At 41.0% G+C, this 26,187-nt stretch overlaps 1 pseudogene; it reads left to right on the top strand.

Moving 5' to 3' along the window:
• Positions 1-968: 968 nt before the first annotated feature.
• The window catches only part of LOC149164024 (sucrose synthase-like), a 109,544-nt pseudogene continuing 84,325 nt past the window's right edge, over positions 969-26,187 (top strand).

Raw genomic sequence — 26,187 nt, 5'->3', positions numbered from 1 at the left:
GGCAAAGAACTTGTGTTGTATATTGTTGGGTTGTGGTGAGACCACCATGCGGTCTTGCACGGGTGGGCGCCCAACTCGGGTGTAACGCCGGTCGAGTTATACTCTCGGTCATTTGTAAAAACTCTCTCTCATATAATAAAAGTTTTACTTGCATATTGTTGACACCTAATCTTCATAATTGGGGAATTTGTAAATAAATAAATCAGGAATGTGAACAGTCATCAGAAGATGAACTGAACAATCACTCCTAATGTATATAACAATAACCTACCTATGGAATAATCAGACGAATAATTTTTTTCTGCCTTTGGAGAGTTACTGCCTAGCCTGACATGGTATCAAATCCAGTTCTAAAAATAGTTGTAACTCCCTTCATAGTCTGCCACTGCCTCTGTTCTGAGCACTGCCACTGCCTCTGTCCAGAGTGTTGCTCTGCCTCTTCCTCTGCCCAGAGCGTTGCTCTGCCTCTGCCTCTGTCGCTCTCTGAACAGTCAGAGCCATGTCATAAACGTTTCAAAAAAAAAAAATGTTATTCTATGTACATTCCATTGGAGAAACGGTTTCCTCTTCCACTGCGCTACATCAATGAATCGATTTCAGAGCTGTAGCCCTGAGCATTGAAGCGTGCAGGCCATTCATTATTAGTAGAAGAAAAAGAAATAGAGGGTTTCTTTCTTGTACTTGTTTTTGACGTATGACTGTGATGTGCACTGGTCCGACCTGCATACTCTCTGTGCGCTGGTCAAGTTGGCGTTCAGCATGAAGCTCTTTGCCGTGTATTTCTACCACTACGTCTATTTTTCGTTTCAATGACCTCAAGTTGGCATTCAGCATGAAGCTCTTCGCCGTGTTGGAACTCTGCGCCTTCATAAAAATCTACGACAGTCAAAGGGGTTGCACAGAACCGATCTGCATCCAATCAAACACTTTTGCTTGGCCTTTGAGTTCTCGTCTGCGTTGAATTGGATATGGTAGGTTTCTTTATGGGTTCCTCTTCATTCGAATATTTCTGGCTTTGTGGTCTGTCTGTCTATTTCTTGCCAAACGGCCCATCTTTTAAGCTTGATTGCAGTTGTGGTATCGATAATATTCCAGAGGTCTCCACGGATGCCCACTAACCGTTGTGACACTTTCTAAACTTCAACTAAAGGGAGAGCAATTGTATGAATACGTTTCAATCAGTTTGCACAACCTTTTAGTGCTCGATCGGTGCCCGGATCCACCTAGGCTGCGCTATACGGTCTTTTGTGGTGTGTTTTCGCGCTCTGGGAGTCCAGGTGTGGGGAAACCCCTATATTCTTTTTATATCCCTGAGTCTGTTCAGTCCTATAACTAGGAGCTGCAGTCGATAATTGCGACATCGATTTTGTTTTTGTTTTTTTCAAAATTGTAAAAGGAAGTTTTTACTATCAGCTGCATATATAGTAAACGATTTTCTGCGCCTCTTGAATAAGCGGGGCCGAGGCTGGGGCTCCACTGCATGGTATCATTGTAATAAGTATAAGGTGAAACCGAGTTTGCATCATTGTAATAAGTATTCAGATAATCTTGTAAGCATTGAAGTTATGTATGGATGAACAGCTGGTATTATTCTGGATGCTTTTATCTAACATTAGAGGGATTTAAAGAAAATATAGTGCATAAAGTTGTAGCGTAAGGAAGAGATTCAAATCCTTTGAGAATGCCTTTTTGAGTGCAATTTCACTTTTTTATCAGCAAAAGTTTTTTATCAACAAAAGTTTTTTTATCAGCAGAAGTAATTTTTTACAGAATGCATTCAATCATCTCTATGGTAGGAATAGTTTTCACTAGCAAGGAGAACTATCCTAAATGGTCCCGAATGATAAAACACACCCTCATCTTCAATGAGTTGTGGAAAGGAGTGTGTGTCGGAGAAGGAGACAATGACCCAGTGCAGCCTACATCAGACAAAGAGCTCATCATTTGGGAAAATAAGAACAGCAAAGCCTATGCATTAATCGAAACATTTGTAAATGAAGAGGTGAGTCGCCATATTTCATCGTATTCAACCTCCTTTGAAGCTTTACAAAAGCTGAAAGAACTCTATGACTCACATTCTGCACTTGAAGTTGTTCAGCTCATGATTAAACTCTTCACTCTTGAACTGAAAAATAATGATCCTCTTGCTCTTGCATTTGAAGTAAAGTCTATAATGCATGATATCAAATCCACTAAGGTTGAGCTGGATATCCCTCTTATTGCTTTTCTCAAGGCACTCTATCCTACCTACTCCAATTATCTTGAGTCTTTACAAGCAAATGGAAATCTTAAAGATATAGCCTTTGACTCTCTTGTGAAAAAGTTTGCTGAAAGAGAGAAAGCCTTTGGAAAGAAGACAACCCCTAAATCTTCTGAAGAGACTGTGTGCCTTGCTCATAAAGAAAAGCATCCTGCTCAAGATTCTACAAGAGGAAGAGGTGGACGAAGAGGAAGAGGAAGATACTTCAGAGGCAGGGGGCAGACATTCTCAAGGAGAAAAGGCAGATCTGCATTGCATTCACTGCAAACGAAATGGATCACATGATGCTTCTACATGCAAGCTACCATGGGACATGTTAGCTACCTATACCAATAGGTTTCATATTTCATGATTGGCAATGAAAAGGTCCAAATATGCTCTGCTTTGATGATGCAAAGATCACATATTTCCAAGAGAATACAATCTGTGCTTGTAGCTTGATGTGGACTCAATTTTGATGGATGGTCCAACAATCTAATCTGGATCATGCCATGTTTTAAATTTTCAGTTGTAGAATAGAGAAAGAAGTCTGTCCAAACTGTGTAATCTTGGCAGACAAGTAGTTTAGGTAGAGAAGAAAGGCTCCCAACTGCTTAATAAGGGACCTTGGAGGAAATAAGGGTAGAAGTAGATAGAAAAACAAAAGGAAAAAGCCAAAGAAAAGAAAAGGCAGATAAGGGTCTGCAAGTCCAAGTGCACCCTCCAAGAAGAAATAAAAAATGCTAGGCAAGTAGATGGGTAGGCAGTTGGGGTTGCAGAAATGTCACTCCTTACAAGTGAAGGTATGTTAGCTTTGTTCACAAAGCAAAATCAATGAAGTGAGAAGGTGTTCCTCTCCATCAGGTTGCAACAAGAAAAGAAGCATGTCTAACTTCCCAATATTCCCCTCTCCATTCATTTCTAACATCCCCTCGTCAGTTGATATTCATGAAATAATTGGTGGTTTTTTGTGGTTCTTAGTCCTATTAGAAGCCACATTTCTTGTCTAAAACTCTTTTCATTTTGATCTACTCCTTAAGCTAAGTTATTTTCAAATAAACTTAGTGTTATCTCCCCTCATCAACTCCTTTCATCCATATTAACCCTAACTCTATTATATAATTCCCCTATGATTCCCTTTCCCCTAGTATTATAACACCATGGTGTATAAACCCCAAGCATTGTATAAATATCCCTCCCCTTGGCATTATAGCCAATAAATCCTCTGTCAGGGATCAAATTGGCATCTGGTCACTTTGATGAACCTAAGTCTAACACCCTCCCCTCTTCTGAATTCATTTGGCCCCTTAAAACCCTCATTTGCCAAAGAAAACCTTATAAAAAACCTTGCTCTACCTATACCCGCTTTGATTTGCAAAAATAAACAAAAAACCCATTTTTTTCATTTATCCAAAGTATGGGCGCCTTGTTATTTTTATGTTAAAAGGGCATTGAAAAACCTTTATAAATCCGCCAATACCAAAAGGTCTCCGCCAAACACAGATCCCGAAATAAATATTAAAATAACCCCCGCCCCCTTCCGTAATGTCCGATCATTTCACTAACCCGACAACCGTCGGATCAGACCCCTTTGATACGACGGTCCTCATTCATATCGGAGTAGCCCCGACGTCCGACAGATATCTTCCGATATCTGTCAGAAGGTGACGTCAGGCCTCCGCCACCCGTCATCCCCACAGCTCATCGGAGGTACGCCTGACAAATCCCTCTTCCGTATCATAAGCGGTGCGATGAGAAACCGCTAACCGCTCCCGGTTTTCGGTCGATCCGCCCAGCCAACGTCACCACCACGTCACCACCACGTCATACCCACGTCAGTGCCACCCCGCCGTCGCGTCAGCCCCTTCGTCCACCCCCGCGCTGATATGTCTGCCACCTCATCATATCCGTGGACCAATCACAACCTGCCACCTCACCCAATGACGTCACGCTGACGTCATCCGACCTTGACCCCACCTGATGACGTCATGCTGACGTCATCCAAAAAACGCGCCAATATGCCAAAAATCCATATTTAGGCAAATTTTCGCGTTTTTTCATACTTTTTGCCGCAAGAGTTGTTGCTTTCTCTGCATGATTTTACGTCTAAAATTGCACCACCTTTGCTGAAATCAATTCGGGGACCTCCGGCGCGCCATTTCCTCAATCGTTCGTGACCATTGCTCGCTCTTTACCAGGTATTTTCCATTATAAATCCTTCATATGCCTACTTTGTCTGTGAATTCCCTCAAAATAGCTTAAACGACAAAAAACTCGCAAATTCACCGGCGAAATCTTGGTGCCTAGCCCCCATTTACAACTGTGAGCTCGAAAAACACCAGCTGAGCCTTGTTTGCCCACATTTTCACAAAAAACTATACTTTGTTCGCGCAATCGCGAAACAGCTTACTCAAACTGTATCTACCTGTTAAAAAAGACAGATTGAGACCACACATTGGTCTTATTGGCACTTCAAGCAGTATTTCAATTGCTGCAGCTATCTCACTCACCCTCTGTTCCATACAATTCACCTTTTTCGTTGAAGAAAACTCTTTGTGTTGCTCTGCATAGCAACTCCATCCATAATCTTAGGAGAAATCATGGATCCACCAGTAGCTCCAATAGCATTGAACGTTGCTCCATTAAATGCCCCTCAGAGACAATTGGAATGGCAGTCTCTGGCAGACATGGACTATCAGATTTCAGAGGAAATGCTGATGAAGACTAAGTTCCACATCCACCTGCTCAATGAATTGAAGGCCAAGCATGAGACTGGAATAGATGTGCTAGGCATATGTGACTCATTCCTTCCTATTTTTAAGCTCCCTCAGGTCAGACAATTCCCTGATTTGATCCATCTGTGTGCTGAAAACTATGACCCCACTCAGAGGGCAGTTCTTGACCCTTCAGGATCAGCTGTGTTTTATGTCACCCCAGAAGCTATCAAGGATATGCTCTGCTTCAGGACTGAGAAGAAACTGGTCCCTCTATCACTTGTAGACCTGATAAATCAAGGAGCCAGAATGACAGATGCTCAGGTCACCAAACTAAACCACCTATACATTGGCTCTGACTCTGTGAAGTATCCTCCTATCAATCAAGTATACCTCAATCAACTGGGCAGAGATCTGGAAGACATGATTAGTCCCATTTTGGGCTACAACTCCATTGAGTTTGTTGATCAAACTGTGCTGGTAATCATGCTCATGTTTGCTCCTGGCAAGTCTCCTATCTGCTATGACTATGCCACCTATATAGCAGACAAAATACATGAGCAACTAATGAACCTGGCAAGAGAAAGAGTGTTCAGATATACCTCTTACATTTACCACTTGATCTTATATCATCAACATCAGAAATTCTCTTTTCCAATCAAAAGAGAGGATGCCCAAGGCAATCCAAGATCAGTGGTCTATTGGTCCTCTGTTTTCCACTGTAGATTTGAATCTCCTTATACTTATTGTGAGTTCATAGATCAATTCATCCACCCAGCTATGTCAATGATGATGGGCTCACCTCCTCCGAGGCTCACTGATGAAATGCAAAGGATCATGGAGTTATCCAAATCATACAGCATTGGGGACTGGTACTTTTACCAACACCACACCGTCATCAGGATGTATGGGTGTGAATTGCCTCCCTACAGACTACCCAAATATGTGCCTATGAGGCTATTTGCCCTAGAATACTTCAGGCAGTTTGGCAATGTTGATGTGCTTCACTTTTCAGGAAAAGGCAAGAAAGCACAGTTGAAAGTCAGGAACCAACTTGGCCGCTTTGTCTATAACCAAAGGGAGGAAGGTTGGAGAGAAGCAGACAGGATGCTTGAGTCCCTTGGCCTTCAAACCAGTTTCCTCTGGAAACCTTATGACCCCAACCACTTCATCACTTTGAGAAGGCTCAAATATAAGCTCTCTGGCTATGATCATGTAAAGATCCCTCACATTGAAAAACATGCAAACCAAGCAAAATGGAGGAGAGGAACCCTAGAAGAGCCGGTTACACAAGAAGAGCTGAATCAAAGAGCAGTGAGGAATCTAAAAAAGATGGCTGACCTTGAACTTTGTTCACAGGTGTTTTCATTGCCAAGCACACAAGTGGGAGCAGTTTCATCCTCCTCGACTGTAAATCAGCAAGCACCCAAAGCCACTGAAGATATATCTAGCAAGGGCAAGGAAAAAGAAATGGATACTGAACAACCACTGCGTGAGAAGGTGCAGCAACAGCACCAGCAGGTAGAACAACAACAACAACAGGAATTGCAGCAAGAAGAAGGGCAGCATGACAAAGATCAGCCCCCACAGCAAGAAGGGGCAGTTGAGGCCCCAATTTTCATAGAACAGCAGGCACAAAATACGGTGCCTCCTAGGCAAGAAACATCAGTTGATGCATCAATCCTCCAAACTCCACAAAAGGAGGATACTAGCAGAAAAAGGGATAGAGAGACTCCCTTGACCACATCAGAAAGTCATGGTGAGAAAATACAGAGATTGAACCCTTTCTCTGATGAGGAAATGCCAACAGGGCAGTCTCTGGGCATGGGCCCACCTAGCAGGGAAACATCTGCAAGTTCCTTCCAAGAGGAACAGAACATAACTGTGGGAGGAGAAGTCAGCTCCTCTAGCCAACAGAGGGAGGGTGAACTGAGCATCAAACAGCAGTTCATTGACATAAAGAAAAGGAATGAGCCCATAAAAATATAGTTGTACAATCATTTGCTGAAGATGGCTCCCACCAACCAGCAAAGACTGATGTCTGCTTTTGATGTCAGTGAAGGCAAGATGATCATGAGTCATTTCTTACCAGCTGTAGCACAGCCCCAGTCTCATGCAGATTATATAAGGACCAATCTTGAGGTCCTTGCCAAAGACATCCACCCAATGGATAAAATTGAGTTGCACAAACAAACAGGTGAGATGGTCTATGCCTCCTTGGCAGACAAAACATTGGACAATTATAGGCTGGAAAATAGCCTTAATAATACAGCTGCCCAACTTGAATTGGAAAGGGCATCCTCACAAGCTAAGGACAACAGAATAAGGTCCTTAGAAGATATAATTATTGAGATTGGGCATGATCCCAAAGATATCAAGGGCATCCAGGAGATATTGAAGTTAAGGGATGCAGACATGGCTGCTTTGAAGAAAAAGATCAAAATGCCAGCCACAATTCACCCTCAAACAGATGAGGTTGCCCAGCAGAGGCATGATCAAGAAGCCTCAGCCTTGCTGGTATCCCTATACAAGCAGTTAATCCAGACACAGGAAAAGTTGGGAGAATCAGAGGCTGCATAGGCAGCACTACAGGCAGCTTTGAAGCAAAGAGAAGAAGGTCAGACCTCCCAGCCTCCTCCTGAAGTAATAAACCTTGAGGAAACTGCTCCAATTACTGTTCCTCCTCCTCAGCAAACAGAACAAGCAGCAACATCCACCTCAGCAGCACCACCAACAACAGAGCAGGCCCCAAGCCTGGACATGCAAAATCTGAGGAATGAGATCCAAGCCTTGGAAGCACAAATGACAGAATTGAATGAGGCCAAGGAAAAAATAGCCAAGGTCAATGAAAGATATGACAAATCCAAGCAGTCTGTGGCAGAAAAGGGCAGGGAGATAAAAGCCCTCAAAGACAGGATCAAAGAGCTAGAGAATGAGCTCAAATTAGATAAGGTTGTGGCTGAGCTTAAAATAGTGCTGTGGCCTAACATTGGCCAATCTATTAATGAGCAATGGCAATATATTGAAACAATCCATGAGCAGTTAGAGCTCATTCCAAAAGCACAGACTGAGATTCAGAGATCAAGAGCTGCTCTAAGCAACATGCCTGAGATAGCCACCAGGATGATTATTGTGCTTAACAATAGGACAAGCACTCAGTTGGCTGCCATGGGAATTTCAAACAGAACTGAGCACATTCAGTTAATCAAGAGGGTTCTCACACTGAGAAACTTAGTGAAGACATTGGAAAGAAGAACACAGGACATGCAGACTGAGGTGAACAGGTTTATGGAGAAATTTCAGGTGTTAGAAAACAGAGGGCTCTCTAGCTTACTGAACAGCGCAGGGAGATTGTTCACACATGACCAGTATGCAAAAAGGGTTAATACATTTGCCACTAGTCAGATCAACGAGAAGCCCAGCACCTCAGAAGAAACAGGGCCAGCCACAGGACAGACTCTCTACAATAGAGTAGAAAGTTTATTTTTTATAATGAATGAAATCAAACACCTGTTTGAGGTGCCTCCAAATTTTTACAAATATACAGAGGCAGAGGAGACCATGGATGCAATTCTCAGGCATCAACTACCTACACTAGAATGGTGGACCAAGGCCATACAGACGATTTTATAAACAGGATGCCATTCAACAAATTTTGTTCATGGAAAATGCAAACTGTCATACACAGGACAGTTTAAAAAGAATCAGCATACATTAAAGATAAAGGCTGAGCCAACTCAGCAGAAATTTCGGCCAACAAAGCAAGGTAGGGAGCTACAGGTGTCCAAGCCGAGAAGCTACAACAGGATAGCTCCAAAAGCGCATTTCTCAGCATTAATGCAGATCACTCCAACCGACTCAGTGGCCTCCAAAGGCCAAAATATCTTCTGACAAGCATAAAAATACATTTACTTTGTATTAAATGATGTAATAACTTTCTTATCAAAATATCTTGAAAAGTTGGTGAAGATATTTCATTTCTCAGATGACTCAACGCCTGAGATATTTTGTAATACTGTTTTGTATATATTTGCCCCTCGCACAAGCTTGGAGGGGTTGTTGTTGTTTCCTCTTGAAGAAGTTCTTATGCTATAATCCTTTCAGAGTTTAATAAAGAAAGTGATGGAATTTCTCGGAGTTCTGAAGTGTTGAATGCGTTCTGGTGTCTGTTAAAAACTGCAGGATTCCTGTGTACTTCACAATACAATAAGTTTCTGTAACTCTCTTTGTTATGTGTCTTCAATCTTTTACAATCCATATATGTTTCTAATTTCTAAGTGTTTGACAACTAAGAAAAAGAATAACCTTCAGGACTTATTCATGCAATACCCTGAGTTCAATCTATGGTGTTAATGGATGTTTTTCTTCAGCTATAATCTTGATAAGTGTAATTCTTAATTGCTGCGCTTTTAGAATATATCTTCCACAGTGACCTTTGTTTCAGGAATTCAAGTTTGCTCCTGTGCAACATGTTTCATTTTCACATCACCAGCTTAATAGAGAATTCTTAATTGCTTTCTGTTGGCTGACCATACATCACCACTTAAGTTTAAATTTTGTTTGTTTAAGATACTCAATAGGCCCTGCAGTCTGAACATCATCAGTCCAGCATTTCATAACATTTCACAGCTCTAGACTCCATTGCCCAATGATATACTACTGTCTGAACATTACACCTTAAGCACTGAAAGAAATCCTTCAACCAAAATATAAACCAAAACCTGAGCATAATAACTAGCCTAAAATACTATCAAAACAGAGACAAATTATAAAGAGAGAGCCCTCTCTGATTACAGTTTGGCTAGAAACTGTAGTCCAAAGATTGGTTAGTGGTTACCCCGGCCGTATTCCCTTGGGAGTCATAGGGAAAAACCTGGGTGTTAACATAATTGGCGACTCCGCTGTGGACCTCTTAGGATTTTCCAATTTCTATACATCTCTCAAAGCTATAAATCAAGCCTGAAATCAGTCAGGAGGCCTTCAAAACTGTTTCTGTGTCACATTGACAGCTTTAGGGAAGAGCTTTTTCAGTGAGTCTTTATCTCAGCTTTGAAAAATATATAGCCATTTCAAAATCTTTATCCAGTCCTTGCAGATATAAAAACTTCCTATAAAATCCTAAAAAACAGTTAGAAGCTGGCTCCCAAGAAAAATCCATGGCATACTAGGGCAAATCCCGACCCTAATCCACCCATCATTGTTGATAATCCAAATACCATCCCTAGAAACATTAGGAGGTAGCAAAGGCAGGAGCAGCCTGCTGATTTAACCTCAGATTCAGATCATCCCAGCCTTATCTGTACTCCATGCAAGGTCCTTTTCCGGTCTACCCCTAGTTCCCCGAGTTCACCATCCACATCTCAAAGTCCTCCTCTCACATCTTCATCCACTGCACATATCCCCTTGACCAACACTGTAGGTTCACCCTTACCTATTACCCCTGTGGTACCCACTGTTCCTATTATCTCAGCTGCCCCTGTTAATCCTCTAAACCCTGTAAATATGGCTAACAGATATGCACCCTTGCAAATACCAGCTAATGCTGCAGCTCTACCCCAATATTACCAAACAAAAATCTCATATTTTGACTCCAATGGCCCTCTGACAGCTGTCCAGCATGCTAAGAGGATGCAAGACCATTTTGAGACCTATGAAATAGATGATGACAACGTCAGAATGAGGATGTTTGTTCAAAGCCTAACTGGGGATGTAAGAACTTGGTTTAGATCCCTGAATGCAAATTCCATCACAACTCCTGATGAACTGTATCAAGCCTTTACTAGCAGATGGGAGAAGAAGAAGGATCCTCTGCACATACTTGGGGAATATGACACTATCAAAAGAGGTCCCCAAGAGACTGTTTTGGAGTATTGTGCAAGATTTAACAATGTATATAACGCAATCCCACAAAATTTAAGACCCCCTCCTGGTTTAGCTTTGTACAAATTCCCTGATGGTTTTGACCCTGACATGGCCTATCAGTTAAAGGAAAGAGATCCTCAATCCCTTGCAGAGGCCCAAAGGGTTGCTGTTACAGTGGAAGCCAACCTAATTGCCAAAAGAAACAGAGCAAGGTTGGAAAAGAGGACTGTTTTCAAAGAGGAACCCTCTGCCTTTGATCAAAAGCTGGATGCAATACTCACTGGAATGAAAAGATTGGGTGATAGGGTGGAATCGGTTGAGAGAAAATCATCATGGGAAGCACCACAAAACAACCCTCCTAGGAATCCAAATTTTAGGAGAACTCAAAACCCAAACGTTGGCAAGACCAGTGCTGACCAAGACATAAGATCCCCTTTCCAAGAAAATTATGCAGAAACGTCCACATCAACTGAACCCAATGAAGATTCTCAAATTAATTTAATGGGTCTAGATGGTGAAAGTCAAGTTTTCTTAACACAAGAAGACCATGAGGATGATGAAATCAAACTGTTCCAAACTAAATAAGGTGAATCCTTTGACTTTAAACAAGGCTATGACACTGTTGTTTATGAAGTCCATAAACAGTACAAGCTAAGGAGCCGAACTGTGAATGTAAATCAGCCTGAAAAAATAAAGGATAATCAGCAGCCTAAAAGAACCACAGTCACAGAGCCTAATGACAAAACAAATTCACCTGCAGAAGAGGAAACAAATTCACCTGCAGAAGAGGTAATTATTGAAGAGATCACTGAACCACTGTCCTTAAAACAGCAGCCTGTGGCTACTTCATCCTCTCACCCTACTTTAAATGTTACTCCTCAAGAGATGAGTAAAAAAGACAAGTCCCAAAATCAGGATAAGAATCAAGAAGAAGATCTAGTGAACAAGGAAAGGACTGTTATCCATAACCCCAAGACCCAATCTGAAAAACCCTTTGACCTAGAAATTGAAATTGGCAAACTAAAGATAGAAATTCCTCTCTCAGAACTAGCGAAGCATGACATCTATAAAATACAGATCAAGAAGTCCCTTCAACTCACTAGCAACAAAGATGATGTCAATGTGCTGGATGACACCCTAGAACTGCTGTTTGGCCCAGAAGTGAATGGAAAAATAGTAGTCACAGGGGTACTACCTTTCTATGTCAGCTTACATATTCATGATAAAATATTACATAATGCAATGTTTGACTCAGGTGCCTCTCACAATCTCATGCCAAAAGCGGTCATGGAGAGATTGAATCTAGATATAACAAGACCTTACAAGGACCTGTTTTCCTTTGACTCCAGCCAAGTCAAGTGTTTAGGTCTCATAAAAGACTTATGTGTGTCTCTGGTTCAATACCCAAACAAAAGAATTCTGATGGATGTTGTAGTTGCTGATATCCCACCTAAATATGGGATGCTGTTATCAAGATCATGGGGAGCTAAACTCCAAGGTTCCTTACAATTAGACATGTCATATGCTACCATCTCGGTTTTTGGGCAACCAAAAAGACTATACAGAGAAACACTCATGAAATACATGGTCAGCAGTGAAGAAAAGCCTCAGAACTTTCCCATATATGCTGTCCATTCAGACATAGACTCATACATTCTCTTCAATGACAGCACAATTCTCTCAAAAAATGATGTTGAAACCAAGATACTCATACAGGAGGAAGACTCTAATGAAAGAATTACCACCCATGAAACAACAGTCAATCAAATGCTAGACACTGTTGTTGCTCTAAATATCAAGCATACCCAATCAAATGATGAAACTGTCCTAGAAGACAAGCCAGATGAAAAACCAATACTTCTACTTACATTGCCAGCCCATGAACAGATCATTAAATCTCCTTCCCAACAGGATATTCTATGGTTCCTTGAATTTGATGGCTCAGTCAACAAATTAGGGGCAGGAGCTGGAGTTTGGGTACACAATAAAGAAAATAGTCATGCAGAAGGCAGAGCCTATAGATTAAACTTCAGATGTACAAATAATATGGCAGAATATGAAGCTCTTTTACTAGGCCTCAAGTTAGTAAAGTTCTTACAAGCTGCCAGGGTTTCAATCATGGGTGATTCAGATTTAGTTATCCAACAAGTGAAGGGAAATTTTGTCACCAATGACAAAAGACTAAGGTCTTATAGGTCTGCTGTTGCTGAGTTACTAAACTTTTTCTCTGAATTCCAAATCACTAAAATTCCTAGAACGCACAATCTGCATGCTCATAGTTTAGCCACATTTGCTAGTACCTGCAAGCTGCCTTTTGAGCCCCATCATTGTTTTACAGCTGAGGTAAAACATAGACCCTCCATTCCAAACAATATTAATGATTGGCAAGTATTTGAGGATGACATGCAAATGAACCATTTTTTAACTCTGCAACAAGAATTTGCAGGATTAAATATTGACACTGATACAACAAGTCAATCACAAATACTTGATACAGCAAGTCAATCACAAATACTTGATACAGCAAGTCAATCACAAATACTTGAAGGAGCAAGTCCATCACAAATACAGTTTCAACAGATTACTCATCCAATATCACTTAGAACAGCAAAACAAATGCTAAACCCAACTATTTTCAACAAGGAAAGCATTCAACAAATTCAACCAATCAGTTGTGAAGAAGTAGCCAATGCTGAAACTGAAATCATAGAGCTGAAAGACAACTTTCTGCCAACAGGCCTAACTCCACTAGAGGACATCTTTGATTCAAATGATATTCCCAAAAAACCAAAAATGCAGCCCTTAAATGCATCCATTGAAGAATGCAACATTGGTACCATTGACAAACCCAAAATAATAAAATTGTCTGCATCTCTACCTCCTGATCAAAAGCCTAAATACATTGACCTCTTTAAAGAGTTCCAGGATGTCTTTGCATGGAGTTATGAGGACCTAAAATCCTATGATACCTCTGTTATCCAGCATACTATCCCTCTCAAGCCTGATCAAAAACCCTTTAAACAAAAACTGAGGAGAATCAATCCAATGCTTCTCCCAGCAATGGAACAAGAGGTACAAAAAATGTTCAAGGCAGGCATCATAGCACCAATCAGATTCTCTGAATGGATCTCCAACTTAGTCCCTACAAGAAAGAAAACTGGTGAAATAAGGCTCTGTGTGGACCTAAGAAATCTGAACCAAGTATCCCTCAAAGACAACTATCCCTTACCCAAGATGGATCACATTCTCCAAAGAGTGGTAGGGGCCTCAAGGATCTCACTACTGGATGGATTCTCAGGCTTCAATCAAATTCTGGTGCACCCTGATGACCAAGACAAAACATCATTCACAACCCCATGGGGAACTTTCAAATATGTAAAAATGCTTTTTGGATTGAAGAATGCAGGGGCAACATTTCAAAGAGCAATGGATATTGCTTTTGCCAAGGAGATTCATGACTTTTTAGTCATCTACTTAGATGACCTCACACCTTTTTCAAAATCTGACCAAGAACATTTAAAACACTTAAGGCAGATTTTCCTAACATGCAGGAAATATGGAATTTCCTTGAATCCCAAGAAATCCATGTTTGGTTTAGAGGAAGGTAAACTCTTGGGCCACATCATTTCTAAATATGGCATTAGAATTGATCCAGACAGGATACAAGCTATCCTACAAATGCCCCACCCAAGAAATATCAAAGAACTGCAAGGATTCTTGGGAAAAATCAATTTCTTGAGAAGGTTTATCCCCAACTGAGCTGAACTAATCAGATTACTAAATAACATGCTAAAGAAAGATTCAAAAATGAAATGGACAGTTGAGGAAAATCAAGCCTTTGAAGGTATAGAGCTGGCCCTTACCCAAACCCCGGTCTTGACCAATCCTCAATTTGATAGAGAATTTATCATTTTCTCTTTTGCCTCCCAGCATACCATTGCTGCTATTTTGTTACAGAAAGATGACCAAGGAAATGAGAAGCCAATTGCTTTCTTTAGCAGAGCTCTTAGAGATGCACCTTTAAAATATCAAATCATGGAAAAGCAAGCTTATGCTCTGGTCAAAGCTATCAAAGACTTTAGGATTTACATCCTTTATTCACATGTTATAGCCTATGTACCAAGTCCTATTGTTAAAGACATTCTCACCCAAGAGAATTTAGAGGGTAGAAGAGGAAAGTGGATTGCCAACATTTTGGAATTTGATATTGAGATAAAACCTACAAAACTAATAAAAGGGCAAGAGTTGGCCAAACTAATGACAGAAGCAAATTTCCAAGCCTTAGACATCAACCAGCTGGACAGTGAACCGGTGTTGGCGACTCCAAAGATCAATGTAGCCTTTGAACAATCCCTTTGGTACTCTGATATATGTTATGTATTGCAAAACCTGTGTGCTCCCCCAGGATTGTCCAGAATTAAATGTAGGTTCTTAAAAATGAAAGCTTCTAAATTCTGCGTTATGGATGGAAATTTATTTTGGAAAAACCATGAAGGGATATTGCTGAACTGCCTAATTGAGAATGAAACTGACAACATCATAAAAGAATTTCATGTAGGTGACTGTGGTGGACACTTGTACTGGAAGTCCACTGTAGATAAAATATTAAGGGCTGGTTACTACTGGCCCACCATGTTCTCTGATGTCAAGAAGTTTACAACCTCATGTCATAAATGTCAAGTGTTTGAGGGAAAGAGATAGTTACTGCCACTTCCCTTAAGGCCTATTGCAACAGAGAGACCTTTTCAACAATGGGGCTTGGATTTCATTGGGGAAATTCATCCCTCATCTTCAGGCCAACACAGATGGATCTTAACAGCCACAGACTACTTCACTAAGTGGATTGAAGCTGTTCCATGCAGACAAGCAAATGATTCCACTATCATTCAGTTCTTGGAGAACAACATATTGGCTAGATTTGGATGCCCTGACAAAATAATAACAGACAATGCTGCTGCTTTCAGATCCAAGAAAATGGTGAACTTCTGCCACAAATTTCACATTACCTTAGGCCATTCTACTGCATACTATCCCCAAGGTAATGGCCTTGCTGAGTCATCAAAGAAAAGCCTGGTAAACATCATAAAGAAAGTGCTAGAAGAGAACAAAAAGAATTGGCATAAGAAGCTTGGAAATGCTCTATGGGCAGATAGACTAACAACCAAGAGATCAATTGGGACCAGCCCATATGAGTTGGTTTATGGATTGGAAGCCAAATTTCCCTCATCACTAGGGGTACCTGTTATGAAACTTCTTCAAGAAAGCCAAGCTGAACCAAATGATATGCAAAGAAGGATCAATCAAATAATATGTTTACAACAAACTAGGGACCAAGTTTTCAGTAGAGTTCAAGTTCTACAAGAAAAATTAAAGAAGGCCTTTGACAGAAGAACTAAGGCAGAAGATTTCAACATTGGTGACAAAGTCCTCAAGTGGGATTCAAGAAGAGAGGATAAGGGAAAACATGGAAAATTTGATTCCCTTTGGAGAGGACCATTTGCTGTCCAAGCAGTACAAGGAAACAATACTTATTTCCTTAAAAGTCTTAATGAAACTGATTTGGATGAAGGTCCTGTGAATGGCAGGATGCTGAAGCACTATTTTGACAACTACCCATAAGTGCAGCATGAGTTTCCATTGTACATATCAAAGTGTAAATATTACTTTCTGAAAGAATGTAAAAATGCAGTTTTCCAAGTTTATTAACTATCAGCAAAAGGAAAATAGGTTTAGAGGTCTACCAAGAAGGGAAGTACACAATTTTGGCATTTCAAAGCAGCAAACTTCAAAATTTTGATAAAAACAGTCAAGGGCCAAGGCAATCTGACCTGCTGTTCTTGGTCTTTCAAAAGAAAAACCATCCCCATGTGGAGCCACTGTTAGCTACCTATACCAATAGGTTTCATATTTCATGATTGGCAATGAAAAGGTCCAAATATGCTCTGCTTTGATGATGCAAAGATCACATATTTCCAAGAGAATACAATCTGTGCTTGTAGCTTGATGTGGACTCAATTTTGATGGATGGTCCAACAGTCTAATCTGGATCATGCCATGTTTTAAATTTTCAGTTGTAGAATAGAGAAAGAAGTCTGTCCAAACTGTGTAATCTTGGCAGACAAGTAGTTTAGGTAGAGAAGAAAGGCTCCCAACTGCTTAATATGGGACCTTGGAGGAAATAAGGGTAGAAGTAGATAGAAAAACAAAAGGAAAAAGCCAAAGAAAAGAAAAGGCAGATAAGGGTCTGCAAGTCCAAGTGCACCCTCCAAGAAGAAATAAAAAAATTCTAGGAAACTAGATGGGTAGGCAGTTGGGGTTGCAGAAATGTCACTCCTTACAAGTGAAGGTATGTTAGCTTTGTTCACAAAGCAAAATCAATGAAGTGAGAAGGTGTTCCTCTCCATCAGGTTGCAACAAGAAAAGAAGCATGTCTAACTTCCCAAAATTCCCCTCTCCATTCATTTCTAACATCCCCTCGTCAGTTGATATTCATGAAATAATTGGTGGTTTTTTGTGGTTCTTAGTCCTATTAGAAGCCACATTTCTTGTCTAAAACTCTTTTCATTTTGATCTACTCCTTAAGCTAAGTTATTTTCAAATAAACTTAGTGTTATCTCCCCTCATCAACTCCTTTCATCCATATTAACCCTAACTCTATTATATAATTCCCCTATGATTCCCTTTCCCCTAGTATTATAACACCATGGTGTATAAACCCCAAGCATTGTATAAATATCCCTCCCCTTGGCATTATAGCCAATAAATCCTCTGTCAGGGATCAAATTGGCATCTGGTCACTTTGATGAACCTAAGTCTAACACCCTCCCCTCTTCTGAATTCATTTGGCCCCTTAAAACCCTCATTTGCCAAAGAAAACCTTATAAAAAACCTTGCTCTACCTATACCCGCTTTAATTTGCAAAAATAAACAAAAAACCCATTTTTTTCATTTATCTAAAGTATGGGCGCCTTGTTATTTTTATGTTAAAAGGGCATTGAAAAACCTGTATAAATCCGCCTATACCAAAAGGTCTCCGCCAAACACAGATCCCGAAATAAATATTAAAATAACCCCCGCCCCCTTCTGTAATGTCCGATCATTTCACTAACCCGACAACCGTCGGATCGGACCCCTTTGATCCGACGGTCCTCATTCATATCGGAGCGGCCCCGACGTCCGACAGATACCTTCCGATATCTGTCAGAAGGTGACGTCAGGCCTCCGCCACCCGTCATCCCCACAGCTCATCGGAGGTACGCCTGACAAATCCCTCTTCCGTATCATAAGCGGTGCAATGATAAACCGCTAACCGCTCACGGTTTTCGGTCGATCCGCCCAGCCAACGTCACCACCACGTCACCACCACGTCATACCCACGTCAGTGCCACCCCGCCGTCGCGTCAGCCCCTTCGTCCGCCCCCGCGCTGATATGTCCGCCACCTCAACATATCTGTGGACCAATCACAACCTGCCACCTCACCCAATGACGTCACGCTGACGTCATCCGACCTTGACCCCACCTTCCAAAAAACGCGCCAATATGCCAAAAATCCATATTTAGGCCAATTTTCGCGTTTTTTCATACTTTTTGCCACAAGAGCTGTTGCTTTCTCTGCATGATTTTACGTCCAAATTATACCACCTTTGCTGAAATCAATTCGGGGACCTCCGGCGCGCCATTCCCTCAGTCGTTCGTGACCATTGCTCGCTCTTTACCAGGTATTTTCCATTATAAATCCTTCATATGCCTACTTTGTCTGTGAATTCCCTCAAAATAGCTTAAACGACAAAAAACTCGCAAATTCACTGGCGAAATCTTGGTGCCTAGCCCCCATTTACAACTGTGAGCTCGAAAAACACCAGCTAAGCCTTGTTTGCCCACATTTTCACAAAAAACTGTACTTTGTTCGCGCAATCGCGAAACAACTTACTCAAACTGTACCTACCTGTTAAAAAAGACAGATTGAGACCACACATTGGTCTTATTGGCACTTCAAGCAGTATTTCAATTGCTGCAGCTGTCTCACTCACCCTCTGTTCCATACAATTCACATTTTTCGTTGAAGAAAACTCTTTGTGTTGCTCTGCATAGCAACTCCATCCATAATCTTAGGAGAAATCATGGATCCACCAGTAGCTCCAATAGCATTGAACGTTGCTCCATTAAATGCCCCTCAGAGACAATTGGAATGGCAGTCTCTGGTAGACATGGACTATCAGATTTCAGAGGAAATGTTGATGAAGACTAAGTTCCACATCCACCTGCTCAATGAATTGAAGGCCAAGCATGAGACTGGAACAGATGTGCTAGGCATATGGGACTCATTCCTTCCTATTTTTAAGCTCCCTCAGGTCAGACAATTCCTTGATTTGATCCATCTGTGTGCTGAAAACTATGACCCCACTCAGAGGGCAGTTCTTGACCCTTCCGGATCAGCTGTGTTTTATGTCACCCCAGAAGCTATCAAGCATATGCTCTGCTTCAGGACTAAGAAGAAACTGGTCCCTCTATCACTTGTAGACCTGATAAATCAAGGAGCCAGAATGACAGATGCTCAGGTCACCAAACTAAACCACCTATACATTGGCTCTGACTCTGTGAAGTATCCTCCTATCAATCAAGTATACCTCAACCAACTGGGCAGAGATCTGGCAGACATGATTAGTCCCATTTTGGGCTACAACTCCATTGAGTTTGTTGATCAAACTGTGCTGGTAATCATGCTCATGTTTGCTCCTGGCAAGTCTCCTATCTGCTATGACTATGCCACCTATATAGCAGACAAAATACATGAGCAACTAATGAACCTGGCAAGAGAAAGAGTGTTCAGATATACCTCTTACATTTATCACTTGATCTTATATCATCAACATCAGAAATTCTCTTTTCCAATCAAAAGAGAGGATGCCCAAGGCAATCCAAGATCAGTGGTCTATTGGTCCTCTGTTTTCCACTGTAGATTTGAATCTCCTTATACTTATTGTGAGTTCATAGATCATTTCATCCACCCAGCTATGTCAATGATGATGGGCTCACCTCCTCCGAGGCTCACTGATGAAATGCAAAGGATCCTGCAGTTATCCAAATCATACAGCATTGGGGATTGGTACTTTTACCAGCACCACACCGTCATCAGGATGTATGGGTGTGAATTGCCTCCCTACAGACTACCCAAATATGTGCCTATGAGGCTATTTGCCCTAGAATACTTCAGGCAGTTTGGCAATGTTGATGTGCTTCACTTTTCAGGCAAAGGCAAGAAAGCACAGTTGAAAGTCAGGAACCAACTTGGCCACTTTGTCTATAACCAAAGGGAGGAAGGTTGGAGAGAAGCAGACAGGATGCTTGAGTCCCTTGGCCTTCAAACCAGTTTCCTCTGGAAACCTTATGACCCAAACCACTTCATCACTTTGAGAAGGCTTAAATATAAGCTCTCTGGCTATGATCATGTAAAGATCCCTCACATTGAAAAACATGCAAACCAAGCAAAATGGAGGAGAGGAACCCTAGAAGAGCCGGTTACACAAGAAGAGCTGAATCAAAGAGCAGTGAGGAATCTAAAAAAGATGGCTGACCTTGAACTTTGTTCACAGGTGTTTTCACTGCCAAGCACACAAGTGGGAGCAGTTGCATCCTCCTCGACTGTAAATCAGCAAGCACCCAAAGCCACTGAAGATATATCTAGCAAGGGCAAGGAAAATGAAATGGATACTGAACAACCACCGCATGAGAAGGTGCAGCAACAGCAGCAGCAGGTAGAAAAACAACAACAACAGGAATTGCAGCAAGAAGAAGGGCAGCATGACAAAGATCAGCCCCCACAGCAAGAAGGGGCAGTTGAGGCCCCAATTTTCATAGAACAGCAGGCACAAAATACGGTGCCTCCTAGGCAAGAAACATCAGTTGATGCATCAATCCTCCAAACTCCACAAAAGGAGGATACTAGCAGAAAAAGGGACAGAGAGACTCCCTTGACCACATCAGAAAGTCATGGTGAGAAAAGACAGAGATTGAACCCTTTCTCTGATGAGGAAATGCCAACAGGGCAGTCTCTGGGCATGGGCCCACCTAGCAGGGAAGCATTTGCAAGTTCCTTCCAAGAGGAACAGAACAGAACTGTGGGAGGAGAAGTCAGCTCCTCTAGCCAGCAGAGGGAGGGTGAACTGAGCATCAAACAGCAGTTCATTGACATAAAGAAAAGGAATGAGCCCATAAAAATACAGCTGTACAATCATTTACTGAAGATGGCTTCCACCAACCAGCAAAGACTGATGTCTGCTTTTGATGTCAGTGAAGGCAAGATGATCATGAGTCATTTCTTACCAGCTGTAGCACAACCCCATTCTCATGCAGATTATATAAGGACCAATCTTGAGGTCCTTGCCAAAGACATCCACCCAATGGATAAAATTGAGTTGCACAAACAAACATGTGAGATGGTCTATGCCTCCTTGGCAGACAAAACATTGGACAATTATAGGCTGGAAAATAGCCTTAATAATACAGCTGCCCATCTTGAATTGGAAAGGGCATCCTCACAAGCTAAGGACAACAGAATAAGGTCCTTAGAAGATATAATTATTGAGATTGGGCATGATCCCAAATATATCAAGGGCATCCAGGAGATATTGAAGTTAAGGGATGCAGACATGGCTGCTTTGAAGAAAAAGATCAAAATGCCAGCCACAATTCACCCTCAAACAGATGAGGTTGCCCAGCAGAGGCATGATCAAGAAGCCTCAGCCTTGCTGGTATCCCTATACAAGCAGTTAATCCAGACACAGGAAAAGTTGGTCAGACCTCCCAGCCTCCTCCTGAAGTAATAAACCTTGAGGAAACTGCTCCAATTACTGTTCCTCCTCCTCAGCAAACAGAACAAGCAGCAACATCCACCTCAGCAGCACCACCAACAACAGAGCAGGCCCCAAGCCTGGACATGCAAAAGCTGAGGAATGAGATCCAGGCCTTGGAAGCACAAATGACAGAACTGAATGAGGCCAAGGAAAAACTAGCCAAGGTCAATGAAAGATATGACAAATCCCAGCAGTCTGTGGCAGAAAAGGGCACGGAGATAAAAGCCCTCAAAGATAGGATCAAAGAGCTAGAGAATGAGCTCAAATTAGATAAGGTTGTGGCTGAGCTTAAAATAGTGCTGTGGGCTAACATTGGCCAATCTATTAATGAGCAATGGCAGTATATTGAAACAATCCATGAGCAGTTAGAGCTCATTCCAGAAGCACAGACTGAGATTCAGAGATAAAGAGCTGCTCTAAGCAACATGCCTGAGATAGCCACCAGGATGATTAATGTGCTTAACAATAGGACAAGCACTCAGTTGGCTGCCATGGGAATTTCAAACAGAACTGAGCACATTCAGTTAATCAAGAGGGTTCTCACACTGAGAAACTTAGTGCAGACATTGGAAAGAAGAACCCAGGACATGCAGACTGAGGTGAACAGGTTTATGGAGAAATTTCAAGTGTTAGAAAACAGAGGGCTCCCTAGCTTACTGAACAACGCAGGGAGATTGTTCACACATGACCAGTATGCCAAAAGGGTTAATACATTTGCCACTAGTCAAATCAACGAGAAGCCCAGCACCTCAGAAGAAACAAGGCCAGCCACAGGACAGACTCTCTACAATAGAGTAGAAAGTTTATTTTTTATAATGAATGAAATCAAACACCTGTTTGAGGTGCCTCCCAATTTTTACAAATATACAGAGGCAGAGGAGACCATGGATGCAATTCTCAGGCATCAACTACCTACACTAGAATGGTGGACCAAGGCCATACAGACGATTTTATAAACAGGATGCCATTCAACAAATTTTGTTCATGGAAAATGCAAACTGTCATACACAGGACAGTTTAAAAAGAATCAGCATACATTAAAGATAAAGGTTGAGCCAACTCAACAGAAATTTCGGCCAACAAAGCAAGGTAGGGAGCTACAGGTGTCCAAGCTGAGAAGCTACAGCAGGATAGCTCCAAAAGCGCATTTCTCAGCATTAATACAGATCACTCCAATCGACTCAGTGGCCTCCAAAGGCCAAAATATCTTATGACAAGCATAAAAATACATTTACTTTGTATTCAATGATGTAATAACTTTCTTATCAAAATATCTTGAAAAGTTGGTGAAGATATTTCATTTCTCAGATGACTCAACGCCTGAGATATTTTGTAATACTGTTTTGTATATATTTGCCCCTCGCACAAGCTTGGAGGGGTTGTTGTTGATTCCTCTTGAAGAAGTTCTTATGCTGTAATCCTTTCAGAGTTTAATAAAGAAAGTGATGGAATTTCTCGGAGTTCTGAAGTGTTGAATGCGTTCTGGTGTCTGTTAAAAACTGCAGGATTCCTGTGTACTTCACAATACAATAAGTTTCTGTAACTCTCTTTGTTATGTGTCTTCAATCTTTTACAATCCATATATGTTTCTAATTTCTAAGTGTTTGACAACTAAGAAAAAGAATAACCTTCAAGACTTATTCATGCAATACCCTGAGTTCAATCTATGTTGTTAATGGATGTTTTTCTTCAGCTATAATCTTTATAAGTGTAATTCTTAATTGCTGCGCTTTCAGAATATATCTTCCATAGTGACCTTTGTTTCAGGAATTCAAGTTTGCTCCTGTGCAACATGTTTCATTTTCACATCACCAGCTTAATAGCGAATTCTTAATTGCTTTCTGTTGGCTGACCATACATCACCACTTAAGTTTAAATTTTGTTTATTTAAGATACTCAATAGGCCCTGCAGTCTGAACATCATCAGTCCAGCATTTCATAACATTTCATAGCTCTAGACTCCATTTCCCAATGATATACTACTGTCTGAACATTACACCTTAAGCACTGAAAGAAATCCTTCAACCAAAATATAAACCAAAACCTGAGCATAATAACTAGCCTAAAATACTATCAAAACAGAGACAAATTATAAAGAGAGAGCCCTCTCTGATTACAGTTTGGCTAGAAACTGTAGTCCAAAGATTGGTTAGTGGTTACCCCGGCCGTATTCCCTTGGGAGTCATAGGGAACAACCTGGGTGTTAACAGGACAAAATTGAGCAGAAAAGAAACCAGAAGAAAGGTAAAAATGATGATACAGACAAAGGTAAAGCATCTGAATCCGCTCACTATATTGAGGCATAATGTAACATTGGAGTAAATGAAGATTTGTTTAATGCTTCACTTGGTTCTTCAAAAAATGATTGGTTGCTTGATTCAGGAGCAACTTGTCACATGACTCATAGAGAAGAATTTTTTTGAACATTTCATTGACAATCTTGATGGAGCGGTATACTTTGCAGATCAGTCAAAAATCAAGCCATCAGGGCTTGGCACAATCAGGCTTAAACTGCCTGGTCTTCCAGACTTTCTTCTGGATCATGTTCTATATCTCCCACATCTCTAGAGAAACTTGCTATCCTTGGTCCACATCTGCCAGCAAGGTCACTCCATTCATATGTTTGATGGCAAGCTTGAGGTAAGAAAAGCGTCTGACCACTCACTTGTCATGAGGGGAATAGAAGAAGAAAGACTTCTCAAATTGCAAGGAACCTTTGCTCATGCACAACATTTCTCATATATTTCTCATCATGAAGAAGGTACACTTCCATCAAGTTTATTATGGCATGCTAGATTTGGACATTTAAACTATGACAGTCTCTGCTTATTGAAGAAAAATGGTGTTGCTGGTTTGCCTACAATTCCTAGGAAACATAAGCAATGTGATGCTTGCATTCTAGGAAAGCATAGCAAACAGTTCTTTCATGATTCACATTCAAGAGCACATAGGAAGCTTGAACTCATTCATTCAGATTTATGTGGTCCAATGCCTGTTCCTTCTGCAAATGGAAATAAATATATCATGACATTTATTGATGATTACACCAGAATGTGTTGGGTTTATTTATTGAAGAACAAATCTGATGCCTTTCAAACATTCAAGAATTTTCATAAATGGATTGAAAATGATGCACAATCTCATATTGGGTCTATTCGCACTGATAATGGAAAAGAATATACATCAAATGAATTTGAAAACTATCTTCGCCAACATGGGATCAAACATCAAACAACTGTGCCTTATAATCCCCAACATAATGGTGTAGCTGAAAGAATGAATAGAACAATCTTGAATATGGTATGATCCATGCTTTTCTTCAAAAATGCAAAGATAATGTTTTGGGCTGATGCTGTTCTATGTGTTGCATATATAAAGAATAGATGTCCATCTAATGCTATAAGAAACAAGACTCCTTATGAATTGTGGTATGGACATGTTCCTTCGGTAAAACATCTCAGGATCTTTGGTTACACCTGTTATGCTTTGATACCAAAGGTACATAGAAACAAACTTGGTGCTAGGATTCGTAAGTGTATCTTCCTGGGGTATTCAAACACCTCTAAAACATACCGCCTCTATGATGAAGTAAATAGAAAGTCTGTTGTATCTAGAGATGTCATTTTTCTTGAATCATCCAAATCTGACAATGTTGTTGAGTGGCAACTTGATCACTTGGATAGATTCGCAAAAACGAAATCATTTCAAGAATTTGATAATCAGATTCCACATCTTGAAGGGGGGATTCCTATACTAGATCAACATGTGGAATCTTCTTCTGAAGAACAATCTCCTCTGCATGAAACTCCAACAACGGATGATGATTTAAGTGATGTAATTGATAGAATTGGGAGACTCAATCTTGATTCAGTCCCAACTCAATCAACAGAGCAGCCTGGACCATCTCAGAAAGGTCCCCCAATGTGGCTGACAAAGAAACTTGAAAGTGTTCATCCTGATGAAATTGGAAAAGCAGGAACCAGAAATTCAAACCGACAAAATGGAGGTGATGTAGATGACTCTAATTCACCTGTTGATATGGATGTTACTTATGATTGTGAATTGAACTTGTCTACAGATTTTGAACCAACTTCCTTCAAAGAAGCTGCTTCTCATGATGAATGGAAATAAGCGATGCAAAAGGAGTATGATGCCCTCATAAAGAATGGCACTTGGAAGCTAGTTTATCCTCCATTTGGAACCAAACCAATTGGCTGCAAGTGGGTCTACAAGAACAAGTACAAAGCTGATGGCTCACTTGACAAGCACAAAGCTAGGCTTGTGGCAAAAGGTTTTGCACAAAAGGAAGGGGTCGATTATGAGGAAACTTTTGCCCCCACAACAAAATGGGCCACCATCCGGACACTCTTTGCAATAGCAGCTCAGAACAGTTGGAAAGTCCATCAAATGGATGTAAAAACTGCATTCTTGAATGGAGATCTAAAAGAGAATGTTTTTATGTTCCAGCCTGAAGGATTTGCTGTGAAAGAACATGAACATAAAGTATGCAAACTTGTG

The sequence above is a fragment of the Pinus tabuliformis genome, chromosome 5_1, assembly GCF_031772625.1.
Source record: "Pinus tabuliformis cultivar Carrire ecotype Pingquan chromosome 5_1, CPIR1, whole genome shotgun sequence".
NCBI classification, from domain to species: domain Eukaryota; kingdom Viridiplantae; phylum Streptophyta; class Pinopsida; order Pinales; family Pinaceae; genus Pinus; species Pinus tabuliformis.
The sequence above is the reverse complement of the archived record's forward strand: the minus strand, read 5'-3'. Positions and strand labels throughout refer to the sequence as shown.